This window comes from Erythrolamprus reginae, chromosome 4 (assembly GCF_031021105.1).
Source record: "Erythrolamprus reginae isolate rEryReg1 chromosome 4, rEryReg1.hap1, whole genome shotgun sequence".
NCBI lineage: Eukaryota > Metazoa > Chordata > Lepidosauria > Squamata > Dipsadidae > Erythrolamprus > Erythrolamprus reginae.
The window spans coordinates 116,823,830-116,851,250 of NC_091953.1; positions in this window are offsets into that span (position 1 = coordinate 116,823,830).

Genomic DNA, 27,421 nt, shown 5'->3' on the forward strand with positions numbered 1-27,421 from the left:
GTATCTAAGCATTTATCATCTTATTTATTAGTTCAATTTTATGAGCATTATGATTCATTAAACAGACCTGTCTATCAGTCACTTTTTTTAATGATCAGGCTTCTTTGAAGGCCTCTTTGAAATGATCCCATTTAAAGTGAATGTTAATGTCATTTACAAGAAGCGACAGTGAAGTGCTTTTCTTGACCTTTACTGTGTTCAATTTATATTATGTATGATTTATGTGCAACTGAGAATTATTGCCAGATGAGATAATAACATGCAAACTCTGACTATACAGTGGTACCTCTACTTACGAACTTAATTTGTTTCGTGACCAGGTTCTTAAGTAGAAAGGTTTGTAACAAGAAGCAATTTTTCCCATAGGAATCAATGTAAAAGCAAATAATGTGTGTGATTGGGGAAACCACAGGGAGGGTGGAAGCCCTGTTTCCTCCCAGGATATTCCTAGAGAGGCCCCATGAAGGCTTCTCCCCATCTTTTCCAGTCATGTTTCCTCCCAGGAGATTCCTAGAGAGGCCCCACAGAGGCTTCTCCCTGTCTTTTCCAGTTACAGTTTCGGAGGCTCAGGTTTGTAAGTGAAAAATAGTTCTTGAGAAGAGGCAAAAAAACACCTGGTTCTTATTTAGAAAAGTTCATAAGTAGAGGCGTTCTTAGGTAGAGGTGGTTCATTTTCGCCAATGCAGCTTAACTATTAATTTCTTGATATATATATTTTATCGAGCTGGTAAAAATCTTAGACATACTTATTTGCTCAGAGGTTACTGTGTTATGTGCAAAAGGAATAATCCACACCACACAGACTATACTTGGAGAAATTACGGCCAAGGAACTGCTACAGCCAAAGTATAACTTAATATCTGGAATGACCAGCTGGATCAATATTTTCCATTCAAGGCAGCAAAAATAATAAGTTAAAAATCTAACAGTAGGAGTTACTTTATATTAAACTGCTTTTTCCACACACTCCCAATTATCTGGCCATGACTTCAATGCACAAGAAATAACAACAATCACACTGGTGTGACATGAAAGAGGAAAGGAAGGGATGTGTTCAAATGAACAGTTTGCTACTGGACAAGAAGAGCATCTTCAAAAGGGTCCAAATGCTGTATTTACTATCCTTATTGCTCTTTGTTGTGTGACTGATTGAAATGGCAAATACAAGGGAACTTCATAACTTGCTTCATAATTCTAGTGGATTATTGGGTATTGATTCAAAAATATAAATGGACGTCAGGTTGCAAATGGCTAGAGCAAATGACCAGTTTAGAATAGAGTGTTGTTGGCATCCTATTGTTTAATGCTGTTATGAATTCACAGGGGGACATTACTTACATTCAACTACCTTCTGCCAATATGTCACTAGGCAGATGCCTAGGATGTTTGTTTTGGGAACCCTGATGCCAACATATGCTTCTTACAAATTTATACGGCTTAACTTGTGTTCTGTATTGGCCATTGGGAATTGTATGTCTGCTCCCCAGCAATCAGAAACATGGCACCTGAGTTCACAAACATTGGCTGGATGGAAAAGGAGTGGGGGCTATGGAGGAGTGTACCACACATTAATTCAATCAGTAAAGGGAATTAGGAAATATGAATTAATTTTCTGTGTCAGGTGCTGTTGCTAGAATACAGTCATTCTTCTTCACTGTCAGGTATGGAAACAGCCAGATTAAATTTAGTAATTCAGATGTCTTAAGTCCATGAAATATTTCTATTTTTCTAAAGCTGCCTTTAAAAAAAAACCTAAATGGAAAGTTTTCACTGATCAACTATGCTGCTCAAATAGAGATAACTGAAACATAGAAACATAGAAGATTGACAGCAGAAAAAGACCTCATGGTCCATCTAGTCTGTCCTTATACTATTTCCTGTATTTTACCTTAGAATGGATATATGTTTATCCTAGGCATGTCTAAATTCAGTTATTGTGGATTTACCAACCACGTCTACTGGATGTTTGTTCCAAGCATCCACTAGTCTTTCGGTAAAATAATATTTTCTCACGTAGCTTATGATCTTTCCCCCAACTAACCTCAGATTGTGCCCCCTTACACTTGTGTTCACTTTCCTATTAAAAACACTTCCCTCCTGAACCTTATTAAACCTTTTAACATATTTAAATGTTTCGATCCTGTCCCCCCTTTCCCTTCTGTCCTCCAGACTATACAGATTGAGTTCATTAAGTCTTTCCTGATAAGTTTTATGCTTAAGACCTTCTACCATTCTTGTAGCCCGTCTTTGGACCTGTTCAATTTTATCAATATTTTTTTGTAGGTGAGGTCTCCAGAACTGAACACAGTATTCACTCATGTGCAGCGGGGAGGGGGGCAGTTTTTCTTACCTTCCCTAATGATTCGGAAGTGCGCAGAGAGTTACTGTTGCTACCAGTGCGCTCTCTGGGATTGTCACAGGCGTGTGCATGTCCAGAGGGCACGTGCACACCTATCAGTGTGAGATTTGGTTTCTGTGCATGCACAACAAGTGAAATCTCACACAAGGACATTCACATGGGTGAGATTTTGCAGATTTTTGGTGATTTCTTTGCTAGAGGTATAACAAGCAGGAAGAGGGAGATTGTGATCCCGCTATATAGAGCGCTAGTGAGACACCATTTGGAATACTGTGTTCAGTTCTGGAGACCTCACCTACAAAAAGATATTGACAAAATTGAATGGGTCCAAAGATGGGCTACAAGAATGGTGGAAGGTCTTAAGCATAAAACGTATCAGGAAAGACTTAATGAACTCAATCTGTATAGTCTGGAGGACAGAAGGAAAAGGGGGGACATGATCGAAACATTTAAATATGTTAAAGGGTTAAACAAGATTTAGGAGGGAAATGTTTTTAATCAGAAAGTGAACACAAGAACAAAAGGGCACAATCTGAGGTTAGTTGGAGGAAAGATCAGAAGCAATGTGAGAAAATATTATTTTACTGAAAGAGTAGTAGATGCTTGGAACAAACTTCCAGCACATGTGGTTGGTAAATCCACAGAAACCCAATTTAAACATGCCTAGGATAAACATATATCCATCCTAAGATAAAATATGGGGAATAGTATATAAGGGCAGACTAGATGGACCATGAGGTCTTTTTCTGCTGTCAATCTTCTATGTTTCTATGCTTCCGCTCATGTGCAGAAGCAAAAATCGGAAAGATCTCATGTGTGAAAGCATCCTCGTGCAAGATTTCAATTGCATAGAAGCCAAATCTCACACATGCATGCACATGTGTGCATTGAGATGCACATGCATGTGTCAGGAGATACATGTACATCTCAATTTCCACTACTGAAACCCCAATCCCAGCTGTACCGGCTGCAACTCATTACTGGTTGCCAGTGGCTTTTAAGCCACTGCAACTGGGGAACCAGTTCTGGGGCATGACAAGCCGGTACTCACTACCGGTTAGGCAAGGGGGGGGCAAATTTCTACCACCAGCTCACATGAACTGGTCCAAATTGGTAGCAACCCACCACTAATGTGTAGATATCCCAAATGTGCTTTTTTTCAAGAGGCAACTGGACTTTCTGGTTTTTATTTCAAGATGTTTCGCTTCTCATTCAAGAAGTAGGTCCTTCACCTAGGCAGAAAAAAACCTGAACACACATACAACCTGGGAGAAACCCCTCTTAGCATTAGCGACTGCGAAAGAGACCTCGGAGTCTTGGTCGACAATCAACTAAACATGAGCCAACAATGTGCAGCAGCAGCTAAAAAAGCCAACACAATCCTAAGCTGCATCAACAGGGGAATACACTCCAAGACCAGAGAAGTCTTAATACCACTCTACTACGCCCTGGCCGACCACACCTGGAGTACTGTATTCAGTTCTGGTCACCACACTTCAAAAGAGACATTGAAACTCTGGAGAAGGTGCAAAAAAGAGCAACCAAGATGATTAAGGGATTGGAAACCAAGGACTTAAGAAGAGAGACTGAGGGAACTTGGCGTGGATAGCCTTGAGAAAAGGAGGGCCAGAGCGGACATGATAGCAGTCTACAAGTACACGAGGGGATGTCACAGAGAGGAGGGGATCACTTTATTCTTCAGGGCACCAGAGGGCCGGATGAGGAACAACGGCTGGAAGCTGACCAAGGAGAGATTCAACATGGAGATAAGGAGGAACTTCCTGACGGTCAGAGTGATCAACCAATGGAACAACCTACCAGCGGACATAGTGAACTCCTACACTCTGGACATTTTAAAGAGAAGATTGAACGGCCACTTGACTGGTGTACTATAGGGTTCCTGCTTGGGCAGGGGGTGAGTGAGTGAGTAAGTGAGTAAGTAAGTAAGTAAGTAAGTAAGTTTCTTCCTGCTAATGGTCTCAACAATATTTTTTGGAGCCATGAGGATCCATTCATCAATGACAAAACATTATCAAATGATTTACCCTTTTACTGAACAATTCTGGATAATTATTACACTAAGGCTGAAATCCTGTGTTCATTTATTTGGGCTTTAATCTTCAATTTAGCTCCATTGATTAGATTACTCCATCAATATCCCTTATCATCAGTAAACTGCAAAGTATAGGAAAAAGTATACCCCCCCCCCCCTCACTCAGTGAAGTGAAGCTGCTAGGAGGTAGTTGAATTATATTGAGCAGTGGGATTCTAAGTCAAACAGAAGCAACCATAAAGGACTAATGGTACAAAATCAAATGATAAAATAGCATCACTATGCATTTAGGTGGCAAAGGAATTAATATTGATTTATGGCAAATAGATTAGCTAGCTAACTAGATAAGTAAATCATAGGAACAATATGTGAGAGTTGACAGTAGTTTCCCTGAACAGCAACTTTATTCTGAATGATTAATATGAGCTCTACAATTAATGTAATTTTCACACAGGTGGTCGTTTAATAATTTTACACAGGACAGTGATGAAACAAACTAAGGGGAAGAAATATACAAGATTAAGAGGTGGGAGGAATTTTCTGGGATCAGAATCTGCCATGAGTACAAAATACAGAATAAGAGAATTGGAAGGGACCTTGTGGATTTGCTAATCCAACCTCCTGCCCAAGTAGGACACTCTATACCAGTGATGGCGAACCTATGGCATGAGTGCTACAGGTGGCACACGGAGCCATATCTATTGGCACATGAGCCATTACCCTAGCTCAGCTCCAACATGCATGTGTGTGCTGACCAGCTAATTTTTTGCTCACATGTTTATTTTTACGTGAAAGGACCGCCATTTGCTTGCAGCGCCGCTGCGGCGTCCTTTTTTGTAAAAATAACAATGTTTATTTTTACGTGAAGACCTCCCTTTGAAGGAGCTGGGGAATCCCTCCCACAAAGAGATTCTGGGGGTGGAGCTTTGACGTCACTGGCAGGTTGCTAAGGACGCCAAGGTGATCACTTCCTGGATTCCATGGAATCCAGGAAGTGATCACCTTGGCGTCCTTAGCAACCTGCCAGTGACGTCAAAGCTCCGAATGCCAAACGCAACCCCTAACTTTGCGCGAAGTTTCAAAAAAAATTGTGTTCATGTTCGGCATACCGAACACTGCAAAATTCAGTACGGACCCGAATTGTGCAAGTTCGGTTCACCCATCACTAATTGTCATAAATACATGCCAGTTGCCAAGAGTCCAAATTCTGGTCTCCTGACCATGGATATGCTGCAACAGTCATAAATATAAATATCACTTTTTTCAGTGTTTTTTTAAACTTTGTGCAGTCACTAAATGTATGATTATAAGCTGAGGACCATTTGTAGCTAATTCTTTGTTCTGGTGGCTTTAACATTATGACATCATTCTTAAATGTGTCATTGGAGATTGTAGAAGAAGACATTGAAGAATGGGCAAGCAGATCAGCAATCCATTTCCTATTAAAAAACCCTCTGCTTTCCCATAACATGCATGGTCACAACCAATGGCAGAAGATATTCCAGCACATTAATCTCATGAAATATCCCTCCACTCTAATCACAGCAAGCCATTATTCAGCTTTTAGGAAATCAAAGTTCATAAAAAGTAAAGCAGGATAAACTAATCTAAGTGATCAGTAGGTTTTCAACTTTTTTCCTACCTTTTGTGCTGCTGGAGGTTAGTTATGAAAACTGTGGATAGTGTTGATAAAGAATAGGCTGTGGTTTATTTTGGAAGACAGGCAGGGTGGGGAAAAGATATATAAACAGTATTTCCTTTCTTCTGGGGATGACCTGCTCTTTTATTTCAGAAAACTGATCCCACAAATACCGTGGCAGTATTCTTAATACAGTGTGCAGCATTATTAGAAGAAATAAATGTTATGCACGTAACTAATTACTTACTAACACAATACACGGTGCACCAATGCCATCTGCAGATAAGATCCATATATGCATTTTGACATCCATGTTTCAATTTAGGAGGGATGATTCAATGAACTGTAAACAAAAATCAAGAAGTTTTAAATAACATGCAAAAATAATGTTTTGCAATACTTGAGAAGATCTCTCTCTCTCTGTGTGATATGTTTTTGCTGAATTTTAAATTTTTAAGATTTAAATTTTAAATTTATCAGAAATAAACATATTGGACCAAGAGGCCAAAAAAGAGCTGTGACGTTCCTTCAATATATCAGGGTGATTCGACACAAAAAACATGTAACCCTTCCCTGGTACAGAGCTGAAGGGATTGGATACTGTAGCCTAGAGGTTAATTCTCTGCCTTACAAGGCCAAGGTTGCAAGTTCAAGTCCCAGTGAGGGTATGGCTAACTGATGAGGCCAAAATAAGGCCGAAATAGATCTATCCTAGTCTCCCTTAATTTTCAAATTCAGCAAAAACATGTGACACATACAGAATATAGTTTGTCGGCTATGAATAAATTAACTGACTTGGAAATGGCCCTGGGTTGGGCCGAGAGGCAAAAAAGGAGCTGTGATATTCCTTCAATATATCAGGGTGATTTGACACAAAAAAATATGTAACCCTTCCCTGGTACAGAGCTGAAGAGATTGGATATATATATATAAAGACACAGTTAGAGGCTCTTCACTGGTATTTCAGATAAAAATGTCGATTTCCTTAAGTGAATTATGCAAACAGTTATGTGCTGTGGGCTAAACGTCACTAAAGAAGTTGAATTTCACTTGTTACCAAGAGACATTCTTGAGAACTGTCACAACAAAAGGAATGAAAATTTGCAGCTCATTAAAATTGTTTCCTAACATGTTTGAAAAATTTAGTCTTCTACTCCAAAGATGCAGAAAATATTCACAAGCTTGTGTAGGGTCCAAGGTGACCTAATTTTGATGGAACTAAATGAAGCGAATAGGCAACTTCTTCTCTCCTATTTGCAAATCCAGACTGACCTCATAATCTGAATTCCAGCTTTTCTTATATCTGAAGGTGATGTAGAACAGGAAAAGCCTTATAATATAGAATAATAAAGTTGGAAGGAACCTGAAGATCTTCTAGTCCATCCCTCCTGCTAAATCAGGAAACCTTATCCCATTCCAAATGGCTGTCCAGTCTCTTTTTAAAACCTCCAGTGATGGAGCATCCACAACATTGGGAGGTAAGCCATCCTGTTGATTCATCACAGGTTATGATCTTAGAGAGAGCAAGATCATATGTAACTTGAATATTTTTTTTAGGTTTAGGGACTTTTTATAGAAGATAGCCACTCAGTGGGCTCGGTCCCTACTAGTTCAGACCAGTTCTATAGTAACTTGGCAACCTGGAATCAGCAGCAACCCAGGCCTGCCACGCTCCCGCGATGGTCTCTTGATGGCACCATAGGCACCACAATCTTTTTTTTTTGCTTCTGCACATGTACAGAAGCCTTTTTTTAGTACTGTTCATGCACAGTGCACAACATAGCATACCCATAAGTCACATCCCTCAGAAAACTGTCAGTAACAGAATCCAGAACCCACCCCTGATCTAATTCAATTAAAAAATTACTGCAATTGCACATTATATATATATATTACAGGTATGACGGTCTTGGTATATTCGGGTTTCTTCCCGTGTAGGATTTGGAAATTTCTGGCGACGTTTCGACGAGGTCCCACTCGTCATCTTCAGGCTGGTGTTTCTGTCCTTGTTCTATGGCGAACACTGCGAGACCTGAGCTGCCTTCCTTCTATAAATACTGGTGGCTGGGTGTGGTTTGATGGCTCAGCAATTGCCTGCTGTGTAGAAACTTCCTGGTGAGTCAGTGGGGTAACACCTGGGGTCGTTGATGTAACTGAGGCATGCTGATTAGTTAATGGTTGTAGATTAGGCATGATATCCTGAGTAGTTGGAGCTTGCAGGCTACTTGATTGTTTTGCAATGTGTGTTCTGAGTCTGGTTTCAGTTTCTATGGCTGGGATACGTTTGAGGGCTAGTTTCCAGATGTCTGGTAGGTGGGAGGTATCATCCTGCTTGTTCATATTTTGGGGATGTTTTTCTATCTCGATAGTAATACATATATAGGTAAGCTTTTAAAGATTTTTAGCTGTATTAATTGGATTTTTAGATATGTATATTGTATATTGTTTTATTATGTTGTGAGCTGCCCCGAGTCCTCAGAGAGGGGTGGCATACAAATCAAATCAAATTAAAAAATAATAAGCATAGTCCAGATTCTGAAAAAAATTGCATACCTCTATTTTACCAGCAAGATGCACTTAATGCATGCCATTTCTATTCTCTCCAGAGTCTTTGATACTCTGTTAGCAGAGAATCCACATTAAATTCCTCCCATTTCAAGAATAATTTGATGGTGGGGATGTTAAGAAATCAAAAGCAATGCTACCAAAGCAGAACTTGGCTCATTGACAAAACTGTTTCTTCCAGTTCCACCCAATCTGCCAACAGTTTTAATGAAAATCAGATAAAGGAAAGAGCAGGAGTTAGTAACCTTTTCAAGATCCAATTCCATGATTTTATGTGATGGCATAAAACCTCCCTCCAATTAACTGCTGTACATTTCACTGTGAGAATGCTAAAATCTTGCATGACCTTAAATGAAAATGCCGAAACCAAACAGGTTTTCAGTATCCTTATATAAGATGAGCTGATATAAGGAATACTTAAATCTAGCAAACTTTGGCAATTATGCAAGATTTTTTACTACAAATACTCACATACATAGAATAGAAGAGAAGAGAAGAGAAGATGATTTTTTATTGGCCAAATGTAATCAGAAACACAAGTAATTTGTCTCCAGTGCATAAACTCTCAGTGTACATATAATTTTAAAATATAGTGTAATCAGAATAGAATAGAATAGAATAGTTTATTGGCCAACTGTGATCGGACACACAAGGAATTTGTCTTGGTGCATATGCTCTCAGCGTACATAAAATAAAATATACATTTGTCAAGAATCGTGTGGTACAACACTTAATGATTGTCATAGGGGTCAAATAAGTAATGAAGAAACAATCAATATTAATAAAAATCTTAGGATACAAGCAACAAGTTACAGTCATACAGTCCTAAGTTGGAGGAAATGGGTGATAGGAGTGATGAGAAAAAACTAGTAGAAATTGTAGAACATTTGACAGTGTTGAGGGAATTATTTGTTTAGTAGAGTGATGGCATTCAGGAAAAAACTGTTCTTGTGTCTAGTTGTCTTGGTGTGCAGTGCTCTGTAGCGACTTTGAGGGTAGGAGTTGAAACAGTTTATGTCCAGGATGCGAAGGGTTAGTAAATATTTTCACAGATACCAATAGAAGAAGGTAATAGAAAAGATAAGAAGATATACTGGGATATTCCAGGAGAAATTAAAATACTCTTGTCATGTTATCGCCTCTTGTCTTGAAAACCAGTGTAATATAGTGATTCTGTCGAAACAACCCCTTGGTTCTTAAGCTCCCCAGATGAATTCGAGCCAGTCATAAAGATATTTATTTATCTATCTATCTATCTATCTATCTATCTATCTATCTATCTATCTAATTGGATTTGTATGCCGCCCCTCTCTGATGACTCGGGGTGGCTCACAGCATATACAAAAACAGAACAATAATATAAATCCAATTAATACTACATTAAAACTACATTAAAAATAACCCTTCAATTCAGTTAAAAGAAAGTAAAACCTATCAAACCAATCATTCAACACTTCATATTTAAAACATTCATTGATCAGGGGAAAGATCTAAAAGTCCCAAGCCTGGCGGTAAAGATGAGTTTTTAAGCTCTTTCGGAAGGCGAGGAGGGTGGGAGCAGTGCGAATCTCCGGGGGGAGCTGATTCCAGAGGGTCGGGGCTCCCACAGAGAAGGCTCTTCTCCTAGGTCCCACCAGTCCACATTGTTTGGTCGATGGGACCCTAAGGAGGGCAACTCTGTAGGACCTCACCGGTCGCTGGGATTCGTGCGGCAGAAGGCGGTCTCGTAGATAATCTGGTCCTATGCCATGAAGGGCTTTATAGGTCATAACCAGTACTTTGAATTGTGCCTGGAAACAGATTGGTAGCCAATGCAGTCTGCGAGGTGATGGCGAGATGTGGGCATTTCTTGGAATGCCCAAGACTGCTCGCATGGCTGCATTTTGGATGTGTTGAAGTTTCCGAACACTCTGCAAAAGTAGCCCCATGTAGAGAGCACTGCAGTATGCTCTCTACATGGGGCTACATTGCAAATAGGGCTATTTGATGATGCTTTACACTTGACTGATGGTGAATTTGTCACTCCTGATGGTGTTCAAGTGATTCTCCAAATTGGTACTACCTTTACTTGTTTTTGCCACAGTCATGTTAATTTATTCCCAAAGACATCAGATAGGCAGGTGTTGTCTGGTGGTGTTAGAGATTAGTGATGGGCGAACCCAACTGTGTTCGGGTTCGGCAAGTTCGGACGAACTTTATGCAAAATTCGGCTGAACCCGAACCGAATCCAAACTCGAACCCGAACGGGGAATCCCTCCCACGAAGAGATTCCAGGGGGGGGAGCTTTGACGTCACTGGCAGGTTGCTAAGGACGCCAAGGTGATCACTTCCTGGATTCCATGGATTCCATGGAATCCAGGAAGTGATCACCTTGGCGTCCTTAGCAACCTGCCGGTGACATCAAAGCTCCGAACGCCAAACACGACCCCGAACTTTGCCCGAAGTTTGAAAAAATTTCGTGTTCGTGTTCGGCATACCGAACACCGCAAAATTCGGTGCGGACCCGAATTGTGCAGGTTCAGTTCACCCATCACTATTAGAGATATTATGGCAGGATCTGAGCTGTTCCAAATAAAATTACCTTCTGCAATTGATTGATGATGATTAAAATGTGTGGATTTGACTTCCAATCCCAGAATTTCTCAGTCAGGACTCTTCTGAGAGTGGCAATTCTGAGAGTTCAAATCTATACATCTTAAAGATGGCAGATTTGAAGAGGGGAAAAACTTTTTCTACAGCATTAAACCTGATATTGTGTACTCGGTTGTTTGTGGTACAAACTGCTGCTTTTTGTCTTGAGGCTTATTCTTGTGCTCTAAAAATAAATAAGAGCATTACAGTATTAAACAACACAATGTTCATATCTCATCCGTGCTTCAATGTGGGATATTTTTAATTGAAAATGGTATTTGCTATTCAGCATTGCTTTCAAATGTCATCGTTAAATTTGTTTTCCCCAAGAGGCTTCAAATAATTATATATCAGTCCATTTGTTTATATTTAAACATGGAGTATTTCCCATGTTTGAAATAAACACATTTTAAATCATATATTTGCTAGACTGCTTGGCAGGGGATAACAACATGAAATCTGCAGGTGCCATCTGTAGCCCTTATGACTGCAAAGAACATTAGCCAGATATGGTTAATGAAATAGTGCTTATTCAAGTGTCATATTTAGTCATCAAGGAGACCAGCCTTTTCTTCCATCTGTGAATTCATAATAATAATAAAAAGGGAATAAAAAGAGAAGCTATTGAAAATAATCACACAAGGCACAGATATAGTGGGAATCATGGTTTGACTTCAAAGACTATCTTCAAAATTAGCTCATATTAAATCCAGGGCCATCTTAGATGTACATGTTGGATGCTATTTCAGGTAGTAGTAGTAGTAGTAGTAGTAGTAGTAGTAGTAGTAGTAGTAGTAATAATAATAATAATAATAATAATAATAATAATAATAATAACAACTTATAAAACTACTGTGGGACTTCCGACTTCCGACTGACCGAATTCTGAAGCATAACACACCAGACATTGTGATCATGGAGAAAAAGAAAGTATGGATCACCGACATCGCAATCCCAGGAGACAGCAGAATTGAGGAGAAGCAGCTAGAGAAATTAGTGAAATATGAAGATCTAAAAATCGAGCTGCAACAACTCTGGCATAAGCCAGTGAAAGTGGTCCCAGTGGTACTTGGCACGCTGGGCGCAGTACCAAAGGATCTCAGCGGACATTTGAAAACCATCGGAATTGACAAAATCTCCATCTGTCAATTGCAAAAGGCCGCTTTACTGGGATCGGCAAACATAATTCGCCGGTCCATCACGCAGTCCTAGGTGCTTGGGAAGCGCCCGACTGGTGATGAAATCCAGCATAGTGATCTCGTTTGCTGTGTTGTACTGAAATAATAATTTATTAGATTTGTATGCCGCCCCTCTCCAAGGACTCAGGGCGGCTCACAACAGTAACAACAATACAGTACAAATCTAATGTTGGAAAAGACTAAGTTAAAAAAAACCCACTATCATTAAAAACAATCAATACCACACAATCACACCACACTCAGGTCCTACTAGTCAGAGGGGGGGCATTAATTGCATTTGAGTTCAACTATATAGGACGAGAGAACTATTTATCCCAACCGTCCATATGTCCCATTATCATCATTTGATGACCCCATAATCCTTCGCGGGGTGGAGTCTGGGCAACTGAATGGAGCTAGCAGAGCATTTAACGGCCAGGTGCCCTTCCTGTCATCAATGTGGAGCTTTGTTCAGCAGATTTATTGATTTATTGATTTATTGATTTATTGATTTATTGATTTATTGATTTATTGATTTATTGATTTATTGATTTATTGATTTATTGATTTATTGATTTATTGATTTATTGATTTATTGGTTTATTGGTTTATTGATTTATTGATTTATTGATTTATTGATTTATTGGTTTGATTTTTTTATGCCGCCCTTCACTTTAGACTCAGGGCAGCTTACAACATGTTAGCAATAGCACTTTTTATTTTATTTTATTGGGTATTACTGTATATGCATATTAGACCATATCCACAGAATAACTGAATGCCTCCAAAATATGACATATGAGCTCATTGTAATATATATTATGTCATGCTTATTAATAATAAAGAATTTAACCAGCAAACATTCTTTAGGTAGTAGTCAATCGTACCAAATATCATTTTGACATTTTCCCCTCTTTGCCTAATACCTTATACTGTCAAAGTTACCTATCACATTGTACTCATGGGCTTGTCAATAAAACAGCAATCTAACACTTCATCCTTAGCTCAACTTCTCAGTTTGTCTTGGAAAAAGATTCGGACACATCCTGGTTAGATTAGAATCACTACTGCAGACAAGAATAAAGCTATAAACTGGCACTCCACTGCAATGCAACTGCATCAGAAACTTCTACCGGTATATCTTTTGCAAGGATTTAAACTCATGATTTTTTCCACCCACACTTTCAAATTAACTATAATTGATGCAGTGCTGGGTGGCCTTGAAGTCAGACTGTTGCAGCATGCTTATATAAAAGCCATATACAACCTCAGAACTGCTGGTTCCTGTGACTTTAGCTTCATTCATTCACAATATTCTCATTGTGCCAAGATAAAGAAATATCTGTCTCTACCTAGGCTTTGAACTCACAGCCTCTTGATTGTAATGTGAGAGGTCCACCTCTAGGCTACCGCACTACTCTGCTTCCATCCAAATAACCCATAAGATGTTGACATTTATGTTTTCAGGTACAAACTTTCCCATGTTGAGCATGAAGTTCTGCCCCACTCATTGACAAGAGTGGAACTTTTCTGATAAAGCAGTTTTGTGGCTCAACTCAAGGCACCTGATGACTGAATTGACAGTCATATGGACTGGAGTAGGATCAGATCTACCACCAAACTGCTTCTAGACTCCACTTAGGGCCCCAAATATATGAATAAGGATTGTTCATGATGGTGCTAAGCAGTGAAGAGTTATCAAAAATTTTACTACCACACTGTGGCCGTCACTTATGCAGGACGCTCTGCATTTTCTTCCAACATCTTTCATTGCAAATTGGGTGCTCTGGGGTGGAGCTCCATTTTCGCTACCCCACTGCGTCCCCCCCCCATCTGGGCAGTAGCCCACCCCTGGTGCTAAGGGCTTCTGGAAACCAATTAAACTTTCAAGTAAATATTTATTTATTTATTTATTTATTTATTTATTTATTTATTTATTTATTTATTTATTTCGTATGCCTCCCCTCTCCGTAGACTCGGGGCGGCTCACAGCAGTGATAGAAACAATGTACAATACAAATCTAATAATATGAAGTTAAAAACCCATAATTTAAAAAACATGCACACAACACACCATACATAAATTATATAGGCCTGGGGAAGATATTTCAATTCCCCCATGCCTGATGGCAGAGGTGGGTTTTGAGAAGTTTACGAAAGGCAAGGAGGGTGGGGGCAATTCTGATCTCTGGGGGGAGTTGGTTCCAGAGGGCTGGGGCCGCCACAGAGAAGGCTCTTCCCCTGGGTCCCGCCAAATGACATTGTTGTGCCAGCCATGAAGAAAAAGAATCAAAATGCTAGAGGACATTTATTAAACCAACTGAAGCTATAAAATATGCTTTAGGTCAGGGGTATCAAGCTCAAGGCCAATCCAGTCTGGGGGGGTGTGCTTAGATCTGGCCTGCAGGACCATCCTATAAACAGTGAAGGACCTGCCTGCGGTGCTTCTGCCAGTGAAAATGGAGCTTGGGGGGCTGCAAGTGACACACACACATATAGGTTCTGTTTTCACTGGGAGAGCATTGCAAGAGGCTGTCACACCCCAAAATGGAGCTTGGGAGCCCGTTTTCGCTGGCAGAGCACCAGGCGGAAGTTGCCGCTCCCACTGCTACTGGTGCGCTGCGCACACAAATCCAGGCATTCACATGTGTGCATTTCAGTGAGATTTTGCTTCTGCACAGGAAGCAAAACCTTGCAAGGAATGCGCATGCGCAAGATTTCTGTGGTTTTTTTGCTTCTGCACATGCACGGAAGCAAAAAAATCCCACCTGAAATCTATCTCGCGCATCCATCCCCTTGCACAAATTTGCTTCCTGCGCATGCACAGAAGCAAAATCTTGCTGGGACACATGCACACGCATGCCAGAAACCCAAAGCTGCTCATGTAGCTCCAGCTTTACTACCGGTGTGGCATCCGTATACATACCGGTGTTCTGTCTGGGTCACTCCAGAAGCCAATACCAACCCAAAAAGAGAAGCCAGACACACTGGTAAAAGGCAAAGACAGTTTTATAAAATTCAAGAAAAACACAGGTAACAGAAAATGTCCTTACAAACAGGAAAATGCTGTATCTTCAGATATATTCACGAAGGCCAAAAGTCCATGCAGCAATACAGAATTCTTGCTGCCAAGCCAAGGCTGTAGATAGCAGACCTACACCTCCCACGGATCTTCCAAAGCTGCTGGGCCACAAGCCAGGAACAGAGACGCTGAGAAACAAGACAGGATAATGCCACGCCAAGCTGATAACACTCCATATGGCTTCAAGGCCTTGCCTGCCTTTTAAACCCTGCTGATGAGGACCACACCCAAACCCAGCTGTTTCTACTTCAATGGTGAAAATATCTCTTTAACTGCTCCTTTCGTTGCTCTGAACGTCGCTGTCTCATGTCAATGACAGATTGTGTGTCATCACCTAATGACTTCAAGCTACTGGCTGGGGAGAGCCCCCCCCCCCCCCCCCGGGGCTCTCATGCTGTTCTCCTTCATCCCATTCCTGATTTTCCTCTCCCCCGTCTGACTGTTCAGCCCCCTCCTCTGCGCTGTCATCCTCCTCCGTGCATGGAGCCAGCAGAGACACAGCTGGTCCCTGAGCAGCCTCAGGCGGAATCACAACAACCGGTAGGAACCCCATATTGCAGAGCACTTCAGGCCACTCCCAACATGAGTGGCATCAAGTTAGCCATGTCCTCCATGGTCACACCCACCCTGGCCCCCGGAGATCAAACATAACACTGAGATATGGCCAGGGGTGGGCTACTGCCCAGACAGGAGGGAACCCAGTGGGGTAGCGAAAATGGAGCTCCACCCCAGAGCACCCAATTTGCACTGAAAGATGTTGAAAAAAAAATGCAGGGTGTCCTGCATAAGCCATGCCCACAGTGTGGTAGTAAAGATTTTGGTAGCCCTTCACTGGATACGGCCCTCAATGAAAATGAGTTTGACACCCCTGCTTTAGGTGATCTTTTGCATATTGTCTCAGGCAGTATTTTAAAAAGAAAAAAAGAGGAAAGAAAAATATAGCTGATTTTCTGCAGCACCTTCTATAGCTAGATGAACTCACGGATAGTTCTGTGTTAAGCATCGCAGTGGTAATTCTGTTTTACTGTATATTGTCTTTTTTTAACAGAAAAGGGAACAGCCTTTTTGACTATAGAGTTCCCACTATTTTAACGCGACAAGGGCTCATGAAAATTTATAAAGCTATAAAATTCTATTCTGTGAAAAATTTGACAGCACTATCAAATAGATTATAAAAAGTATATATAAGAAAACATACTGGAAAACAAAAAATGTTTCAGTCTACTGGCAAGTCACAATGTTTCTGTGAAAAAGTATTCATCCCCTTAAGTTTTCTGAAGTTTTGCCTCTTTGCCACTGGATGTAATCAAAACTTAAAATGGTTCTTACCCAAAAATAAAACACATCTGAATGAGAAAATACTAAATATGTTTGTTTCATTTATTTGATAAATAGCGTTATCAAGCTTATAGTATGCTAGCATGGAAAAGCACCTCCATAATTCAATCAATTCAATTAAAATGATAAGTGGAAATTGTTTGAGTTCTTCATTAAAAATCAGGTCCCAGCCAATATAAATCTTACAAACTCTGGCTTATAAACCCATCACACTGAGATTTCCATGAGACAGAAGATTCTGTAAAGCACATTATGCCTTGCTCAAAGACATTTCTGAAAATCTCCTTTTAAAAAAAAATCACCAATGCCTCTTATCTGAAAAGACTTAAAAAGCTATTTCTACAGCCCTGTGGCTTCACCAGTCCACAGACAGTTTTAAAATGGAGGCTGTTGGGGAAATAATAAATCTTTCTAAAAATGGCTGTCCTGTCAAAACCCCTCCAAGACTGCAACATAAAATAAATCAGAAAGTCACACACACACACACACACTCCTCAAACAATCACCAGGAATCTATAGGCCATTCTGATCTTGACTTTAGTGACTTCACTATCATTAGAAAAACATTGGGATGAATGGGATCTGTTCTGCCGGGCTCTCTGGTAGACTCCTCCCAAAAATTCACAGGTACAAATTTCAGACACACACACGTTTGAATATTCAAAACAATGTTCTTTATAATGAAAAGTCACTTAAACTAAGCCCTCTTTTGGTATAGCAAAGAGCACTCGTCTCCAACCAAACTGGTAATTTGTACAAGTCCCTTATCAGTCCTGTGATACTAAGCTTGCAGCTGTGAGGCAATTCACAGTCCTTCTTCATTCACAAAGTGAAACACACTTTGCTCTGGTTTAGTTTCAAAGCGGGGAAAAGTCAGCGCACAAAAAGTCAAAGTCAGTAAAGCAGTCACGAAACACAACGATCAGATAATCCTCCACAATGGCCAAACCCACAGGCTGCTATTTATAGCAGCCTCACTAACTACCACAGCCCCACCCAACCACAGGTGGCCGCATTTTCTTTGATAATAATCTCTCAGTTGTTGTTGCCTATGCATCGCTCTCCTCGCTCTCCTCTTGTTCTGAATCCAAGGAGGAGCTAGATAATTGATCTCCTTCTGAGCTGTCTGCCACACTCTCCTCCTCCCTGTCACTCATGTCTTCTTGGTCAGAGGAGCCTTCATCAGCAGATTTCACGGGGGGGGGGGGGGGGAAACAGGCCTGCAGCATGTGGATGTCTCCCCCACATCCACAGTCTTTGGGGCAGGAGCTGGGCCAGAGCTAACCACAACATGGATCCATGGAGGAATAGGATGACTAATGAAGAATAACACTGATATTCATCTCAGGTTTTCCAAAATGCCACTTGGCTAATCACCCAGAATCCTATAGGAATGTCTTTGGAAAGTGAGTGAAAAATGCTGGATGTTGTGAAGTCCAGAGGAGAGAATAACTACTTTCTTCATCCAATTACTGTTTTTGGATTATGTTAAAAAAAGCAGCAATTTGTTATTTGCTCACTCACTTCAGTAGGGCCTGGAATTTTTCAGATGCAAAGATGAGGGGTGTTAAATCAGAGGCTGGAGGCCGATGAAGAGGGTAATAGCTCTTTATTTAATAATCAGGAACATTTAAAGTGATCAGCTCGCAGGCAGGTAGTGACTTAAAAACAAGCAGCCAAAACCGCACCTTATATACTTTGTTACCAGCGCTGGGATTGGTGACAATGTTTCAAGTCTTCGCGCCGGGGCTTCCTATTGGTTGCGCCCAGAGGCTCCTTATTGGTCGCGCCTCGGCTTCCCATTGGTTGTGCTTGTGGGCTTCTTATTGGTCGCGCCTGCTCCAATCAGCAATCACATTTATTCTAGCAACTTGCAAACATAACAAGGGGAATTCAGGATATTCAGAAGAGAGGGAATAATTTTTTCACAGGTTTGGAAAAATCATCTGATTTTTTTTTTAAAAAAAAACAGTCTTCTCTAGCAGTCGGAAAGAATCTGTCTGAAGAAAGAAATGGCATATTCAGCAATGCGAAAAACTTGCTGAAGGTCAGAAGAAAAGCCTTTTACATTAAAGATTTAAAAGTCTGACAGACTTTGAAAAACAAACAAACAAACACAGAGAGATGGCATTTTGTGTCATGCTGTGTAAATACTTCTAAGTTGGAGACATTTACTTATATCAACTGGTCTCCAGAACAGGTGGAAAGCTAAATTTTAATCCCTCAGATGTGAAGGTCTTTAAACATTAAATTCACATTAACAGCAACAAGAGCAAGGCATTTGGGCTTCTGAGACACTGCTTTGAAGCATTGCTCCAAAATGCCACAGCCTTCAGAAACCCTCAGGGGCATCCACAGGAGGGAAGTCAAAAGATTCAAGATGGCAGCTGCAAATGTGTAATCAAATCCCAGGCCCTTCTGTGTGTGTAGTATGTGGTGCGCACACAAAGGGGTGGGGGAACATCAATTACATAGTCAAGCCTTGAATTTTTCTAGACTCCTCCCAAGTCTCTGCTAAATCTTTATCAGATTTAAATCTTTGATATCTTTAACAGATCTACGACTGGTATTGAACAGAATCGCCATGTTTTAATCTGGAAAGAAAGAAAGAGAAAGAAAGAAAGGAGGGAGGGAGGGAAGGAAGGAAAGAAAGAAAGAAAGAAAGAAAGAAAGAAAGAAAGAAAGAAAGAAAGAAAGAAAGAAAGAGTAAGATGTAAGTGAGACTCAGTACAAGGAAGATTTTTATACAATTCTGCAATTGTAGCAATTAAATCATAATGATTTGTGTGATAAATACAAGCTTCAATACTTAGTGGTATTGACTACACTTGTCTGAAATGGGGGCCAGTCACTCCTCAGCTGCTATTTCCACATCTACAAAAATTGGTGTGACATCATTTATCATAAAGGGACAAAGTGTTTTTGTTTGCTTTGCTGGTTTCAGACTCCCAGAATCTGAAAAAGACTCTTACGGACATACTGGCCAGATTTGATGTGCATTAACCAACAAACAGTATAATCAGCAGGGTTTTTTTTGGCTTAGAAATGGGTGCATATTTGTGTGGATGCTAAAGGCTAACAATCAACAACAAATAATATCAACAAATCAACAAATAATAGTCTGCACACCCTAAAAAAAATACAGTGATCCTAACCAATTTTATTTTCTGTTCAAAACAATATAAAATGTTCTCTTTTTTAATAATAATTTTTATTGATTTTTTTAAAAATGTAAGACAGACAGAACTAACAACATTTAACATATATAGGAGCTACCATTGCTCCTCTTATTATAGAAGTCTTCCTAATACAAAAATAAAAAGCTAATTCTATAAAACAATATAAAATGTTCTAATGTAGCATCATTACTTAGAAATGGTGTTCTCACTCTATCTCTCTGTATATATGTATATGTATATGTATATTTATTTGTGTGTGTGTGTATACAGTGTTCCCTCGATTTCCGCTGGTTCGAACTTCGCGAATAGCCTATACCACGGTTTTTCAAAAAATATTAATTAAAAAATACTTTGCTGTTTTTTTCTATACCACGGTTTTTCCTGCCCGATGACGTCATACGTCATCGCCAAACTAATAATTTTTGCAAATCAATAACAAAAAAAAAATTATTCTTAATAAATAATTATGTTTATAAATATCAGGATCACTAAGTGTCTTATTCAATGGTGAGTACCAGTAATAATGGTGAGTAAATGGTTGTTAAGGGAATGGGAAATGGTAATTTAGGGGTTTAAAGTGTTAAGGGATGGCTTGTGATACTGTCCATAGCCAAAAATGGTGTATTTACTTCTGCATCTCTACTTCGCAGAAATTCGACTTTCGCGGGTGGTCTCGGAACGCATCCCCCACGAAAATCGAGGGAACACTGTATACACACACACACACACACACACACACACATACATACATACATACATATACACCTCTCTCCCTCCCTCCCCCCTCTTCTTTTTTTAGCTTGGATCACCATTTAAAAATATCAAGGTACAAACAATTGATAAGTATAACAGACTAGCCAAGTTGGAAGGGAGCTTGGAGATATTCTAGTTCTATTCCAACCTCTGCTCAAGCATTAATTAGCTGTGATTTAAGGTATTGCACTCACAAACACAACCTCCTACTCAGGATATTAACAAGATATTTTTAGTATGATTGTCCCATGAATTGTAATGATAGTTTTTTAAATTAGAATTTTAAGGATTGTTTTAATTGATTATGAATTGGATTGTTTATTACTGTTTTCTGTTTTTTGTATATGCTGTGAGCCGCTCCCAGTCCAGCATACAAACCCAATTAAATCTAAATCTAATTCTAGTAAAAATACTGAGCTGTATCAGGATTACAAACATTATTTTCAGTGATGGCAATTCCCTGATGCTGGTGACCAAGACAGTTCAAGGTCAGAAGCTTCCTCATTTTCCTTCAGGTTAAGTCCAGGACTATTTTAACTTCTGCCTGTTGCACCAGCCTAAATGGCCATTGTTGTGGAGTGTTTTGTCACTTAATACCTGACAACTGCCCAAATAAAGTTGGTTGTGATTCAATACCAATAAGTAAAGTGCATGCCAAATTAAGGAGAGATGCTGCATTGCAGATAAATCTGTGAATAAAGGTTGCCAGAAGGATTTCAGGATCACTAGTCCAAGCAAGTACTGACAAATCATCTCTCACTTAATCTTTCCTGATCGATGGCTCAAATTCACAGGTTTCCCCAGACCTGGCAAATTTAAGACTTGTGCTTCAATTCCCAGAATTCTCCAGCCAGCTCAAGACCATACTTATAGTTGCAAAGTTTGAAAACCTCTGGCTCAGAAGAATAAACTTACCTTCAATATTGTTAATTGTTCCACTATAAAGTTCAAAAGGCCCACTGTTATTTCCTTCTTTATGACCTGCAATCGTTCTTTATTAACTTTATTCACAAAAAGAAAATGCATTCCTTTCCAATGAAGATTTCAGTTTCCTTCTCACATGTTATGTAAATTCACCATCAATTTTTATTATGCATTCATTCATTCATTCATTTATTTATTTATTTTGTCCAATACACAATACATATTGAAGAGAATAGACATGAAGTATTATATATAAAGAAAAGATATAAAAATAGAGAAGATATATGAAAGGGAGAAAAGATATATGAGATATTGTTCTGTCTGGGTTCCCCCAGACTTCAGCACCAACTGGAAAAAGCATCCAGACACGCTGGTAGAAACAAAAGCACTTTATAATTTGAAAATAAACACAGAGGAAAACCTGTTCTTCCCCACAGGCAGGCTATGAGCCTTCACAGCAGACCTCTTGCTGGCACACCCACCTTTCCCCCTCAAGGTTTCAGTATTCAAAGTCACAAGCCAGAATTCCAAGACGCCAAAGATCACAGCCAGGTCTCACGACTCCCAAAGATAATTCTCCACAAACCAGGAAGGGTGGGTCTGCCTTTTTAGCCTTTCCGGAGAGCACCACACCCAAACCCAGCTGTTGCCCATTCAGAGCTTGAAGTACCTGGCTAATTGTCCCCTTCGTTGGGTTGCCCTTCTCTGCCGGAAATCTATTATTCCTTGTGCCTGGTCATCTAAAGAATCCAGGCTGCTTGCTGGGGAGAGCTCCCCCTCGGGCTGAGATTCCTCCTCCTCGTCTGCCTGAACCTCCTCCTCCTCTCCCTCCTGTTCCTCATCCTCCCCCCCTGAGCAGAGAGCCGTCAGAGGGTCAGCCGTTCCCTGTTCCTCATCCTCCCCCCCTGAGCAGAGAGCCGTCAGAGGGTCAGCCGTTCCCTGAGGGGCCTCAGACGGAATCACAACAGATATGAGATAAGGAGAGACAATTGGACAGGGGATGAAAGGCACACTAGTGCACTTATGTACGCCCCTTACTGACCTCTTAGGAACCTGGAGATGTCAATCATGGATAGTCTAAGGGAGAAATGTTGGGGGTTAGGGGTTGACACTACTGAGTCCGGCAATGAGTTCCACGCTTCGACAACTCGATTGCTAAAGTCATATTTTTTACAGTCAAGCTTGGAGCGATTAATATTAAGTTTGAATTTGTTGCGTGCTCTTGTGTTGTTGCGGTTGAAGCTGAAGTAGTCATTGACAGGCAGGACGTTGCAGCATATGATTTTGTGGGCAATACTTAGATCGTGTTTTAGGCGTCGTAGTTCTAAGCTTTCTAGACCTAGGATTGATAGTCTGCTTGCGTAGGGCATTCTGTTTCGAGTGGAGGAGTGAAGGGCTCTTCTGGTGAAGTATCTTTGGACATTTTCTAGGGTGTTGATGTCCGAGATGTGGTATGGGTTTCAGACAGATGAACTGTATTCAAGGGGGGTTCTGGCAAAAGTTTTGTAGGCTCTGGTGAGTAGTGTGAGATTGCCGGAGCAGAAGCTGCGTAGGATCAGATTTGTGTGAAATGGGTTAGATCAGAGGTGTCAAACTCGCAGCCCCTGGGCCAAATTTTAGCGAAAGGGGGAAGTTGCGATATGTCACATGACAATGTGAAGCCCCATATTTGATACCCCAAAGAATAATCACCTCAAGAACACTAATGTCAAAAGATGCAGAATGATGCTTATTCTGATTCTAGTATAAGAATCTAGATGCTCATTTTAAATATAGAATATATCCATTCTGTTCACAGTGAAAGAGACCGGGAAATATCTTCAGAAGTGTGCTTCTTCATACACAGTTCTTAAATGTAAATAGTTTTCAGAGATGAGATGAAGAATCGGTTAGAATGTAGCTCCACCCCATGGTTGAACAAAGGAATTGCATCTGACAGGTAAAATAAATTGTGTGCCCAGTTGAATAAACAAATCCTACTAAGTTAAATTATTTATGTTTTGCAAGTTCAGATCTTCTGAAGGTTTTTTTTTTCATTCTTTCAAGACAAGTGACTATTTTTGAAAGTGAGAAGATAACCTATATTTACTCTTTTAACGTTTAATATGGCTTTAGCTTCTAATACTAAACCTTTGACAGATAACTTTTTAATTTAAAACAATTTATATTAAATTTAAAATATTTATATCTTTTATTCAAAAGCCATTGAAACCCTGCAAGATGACTGGCATTGTATAGTATAGTATATTCTACTATGTACTATTTATTTAAAACAAGTATAACACACACACCCTCACCAATATATCTCAAGGAGTTGCAATCCAGTTTAAAAACGGAACAGTTTAAAAACGGAACTTTGAACGGGTCCAAAGACGGGCTACAAGAATGGTGGAATGTCTTAAGCATAAAACGGATCAGGAAAGACTTAATGAACTCAATCTGTATAGTCTGGAGGACAGAAGGAAAAGGGGGGACATGATCGAAACATTTAAATATGTCAAAGGGTTAAATAAGGTTCAGGAGGGAAGTGTTTTTAATAGGAAAGTGAACACAAGAACAAGGGGACACAATCTGAAGTTAGTTGGGGAAAAGATCAAAAGCAATATGAGAAAATATTATTTTACTGAAAGAGTAGTAGATCATTGGGACAAACTTCCAGCAGACGTGGTTGGTAAATCCACGGTAACCAAAGTTAAACATGCCTGGGATAAACATAGATCCATCCTAAGATAAAAATACAGGAAATAGTATAAGGGCAGACTAGATGGATCATGAGGTCTTTTTCTGCCGTCAGTCTTCTATGTTTCTATGTTTCTAAAACAATTTTACCCTCAATATATACATTGATCCTCAATTGCAAATTTGCCCAGTAGACTTTCAGGGGCTCCAATATAAAGCAAGTCCTGGAAGTCCTCAGTTACCTTAAAAAAAAACCTCAGTTAAATGGAGAGTTGTGAACACGAGGGGAAAGGTAGCTTTCTATGAAGTAATTATGACTACATAAAGAGCACAACTGATACAGTATATTCTTGTGTATGTTCAGTTTTTTCATGTAAAACCATTTATGTATAGTTGCTGCCTCATGTATTTTATTGCTTAGAACTCTATTAGAAGGCTAGGGAGAAGTTTGAATTCAATCGTTCCAGAAATCACCTTGAAGGGAAGCTGTCAATGCCCCATTGGGTCTAATTCTTCCATAATTCCATCAGGAATGCCTTCTCCGAGTCCTGTCAACTAAACAATGTCGTTGGCGGGACCCAGGGGAAGAGCCTTCTCTGTGGTGGCCCCGACCCTCTGGAACCAGCTCCCCCCAGAGATTAGAATTGCCCCCACCCTCCTCGCCTTTCGTAAGCTACTTAAAACCCACCTCTGCCGCCAGGCATGGGGGAATTAAGACTTTTTTCTCCCCCTAGGCCGTTACAACTGTATACATGGTATGTTTGTATGTATGTTTGGTTTTTATATATTAAGGGGTTTTAATTTGCTTTTAGTATTGGATTTTATTGTATATTTCCATGATTGTTGTTAGCCGCCCCGAGTTTTCGGAGAGGGGCGGCATATAAATCCAATAAAACTAAACTAAACTAAACTGAGATATTCCTTCCCCCCAGGCCTTTACAATTTATGCATGGTATGTTTGTGTGTATGTTTGGTTTTATAATAGGGGTTTTTAGTTGTTTTAGTATTGGATTGTTACATGCTGTTTTTATCATTGTTGTTAGCCGCCCCGAGTCTACGGAGAGGGGCGGCATAAAATCCAATTAAAAAAATAATAATAATAATAATAATAATAATAATAATAATAATAATAATAATTCCCTTTGGTTCTGGAAATGCCTCTAATTACTAAAAAGTCCTCCAGTATACTGAAGAATTTATCTATCCAGTCCACTAGTTTCTGGAATGGAAAGCCCACAAAGAGGAGGGCATTTTTGGTTTACAGAGAGCCTCCGAGGGGATGGGGAAGGGCGTTTTTACCCTTTCTCAATTCCAGGAAAGCCTTTGGAGCCTGAGGAGGGAGAAACACAAGTCTAATGGGCCCACCAGAAGTTGGTTTACAGAGAGCCTCCAGAGGGCCTCCAGGGATTAAATTATGGGTGGGAAACTTGCTTATTTATTTATTTGTTTGTTTGTTTGTTTGTTTATTTGTTTACTTACTTACTTACTTACTTACTTACTTACTTACTTACTTACTTACTTACTTACTTACTTACTTACTTACTTACTTATTTACTTACTTATTTGAATTTGTATGCCGCCCCTCTCCGGAGACTCGGGGCGGCTAACAGCAATAATAAGACAGCGTACAATAATAATCCAATACTAAAAACAATTAAAAACCCATTAATATAAAAAAACAAAAAATACATACAGACATACAATGCATAAAATTGTAAAGGCCTAGGGGGAAAGAGTATCTCAAGTTGCGACAGCGTGCACACATGCTCTTTCAGCACCTGAGGAAAAAATTATTCGCTATCACTGTCTTAGAGGTAGTCTCATTAAGAGGTTGGTTCCTCTCGATTTGGATTGGTTCACTTGAAACAGTAGCAAGTTCCTGCTGATGTCAAGGAGCATGCGCAGAAGCCGAGTTTTGGGCACCCTGAGCCAGCGGCTGAGTGGAAAAGAAATCTCTAAGCTTCCAGGTTCAGCAGTAGGCTTGGTCCCTTCACAAGGTCACTTTTCTCGGCACCCGAGAAAGGTCAAAAGGCACAGAACAACCTTTAAGGACAAAGTCGGTGTGGCCACCTAGAGAAGGAACCACTGAGGGAAGGACTATTCTGGGACAGGCAAAGGGGAGAAAGAAGAGAGAGTACTGAGCAGAAGCCCCAGGAGGAGAGTAGCGGCTCTTCTTCTTCACCCCTGCCTGGAGAAGGATGCTCTCAAGGTGGCTCTCCACCCTTGGCAACAGCTCCCCCTCCTCCCGTCATCAAACCTTGCAAGGAAGCCCATTAAGGAAGCCCACTCCTCATATCAGATCCACCCAAGGAAGAAAAGAGAGAGAGAGAGACCATGGCTTCGTCGAGCTGCCTCTCCCCAAGCTAGACACCGCAGAAAGCACCAGGCCATCACCTCTTCCAGGTTAGCCTTAAACTCCATCCCACATTGCCTGAGAAAAGGAGCTTTATTTCTTGCTTGTCCTGGTGAGCACAGTGGTTTCTGCCCTTAACTACTGCTTCTGTCTAATGGAGATGGCAAGAGCTCCATTTCCAGTGTCTGGAGCAGAGGGAAGCATACTCCAATCAGCCTCTTATGACAGCAACACAAAGGAGCAATTGGGAGGGGGGGAGGCACCCCTGAGCAGTGTTCCCTCTAATTTTTTTGGGGGGTGGGCAGAAAAGTATAGTGTCTGAGCGGCAGTCCCTTCGGGACTGGGCGGCACAGAAATAATAAATAAATAGATAAATAGATAAATAGATAAATAGATAAATAGATAAATAGATAAATAGATAAATAGATAAATAGATGAATAGATGAATAAATGAATAAATGAATAAATGAATAAATGAATAAATGAATAAATGAATAAATGAATAAATGAATGAATAAATAAATAAATAAATAAACAAACAAACAAACAAACAAACAAATAAAAAACCCACCCTGTTTTGCCTCAGAGAATTTCAAAATAAAATACTGTACTGTGTGTCTATAACAGTGAGCTCATAATAGGGCAACTCTATCAATATCAAAATGCCACTTAAATAGTTGAGCTAGTT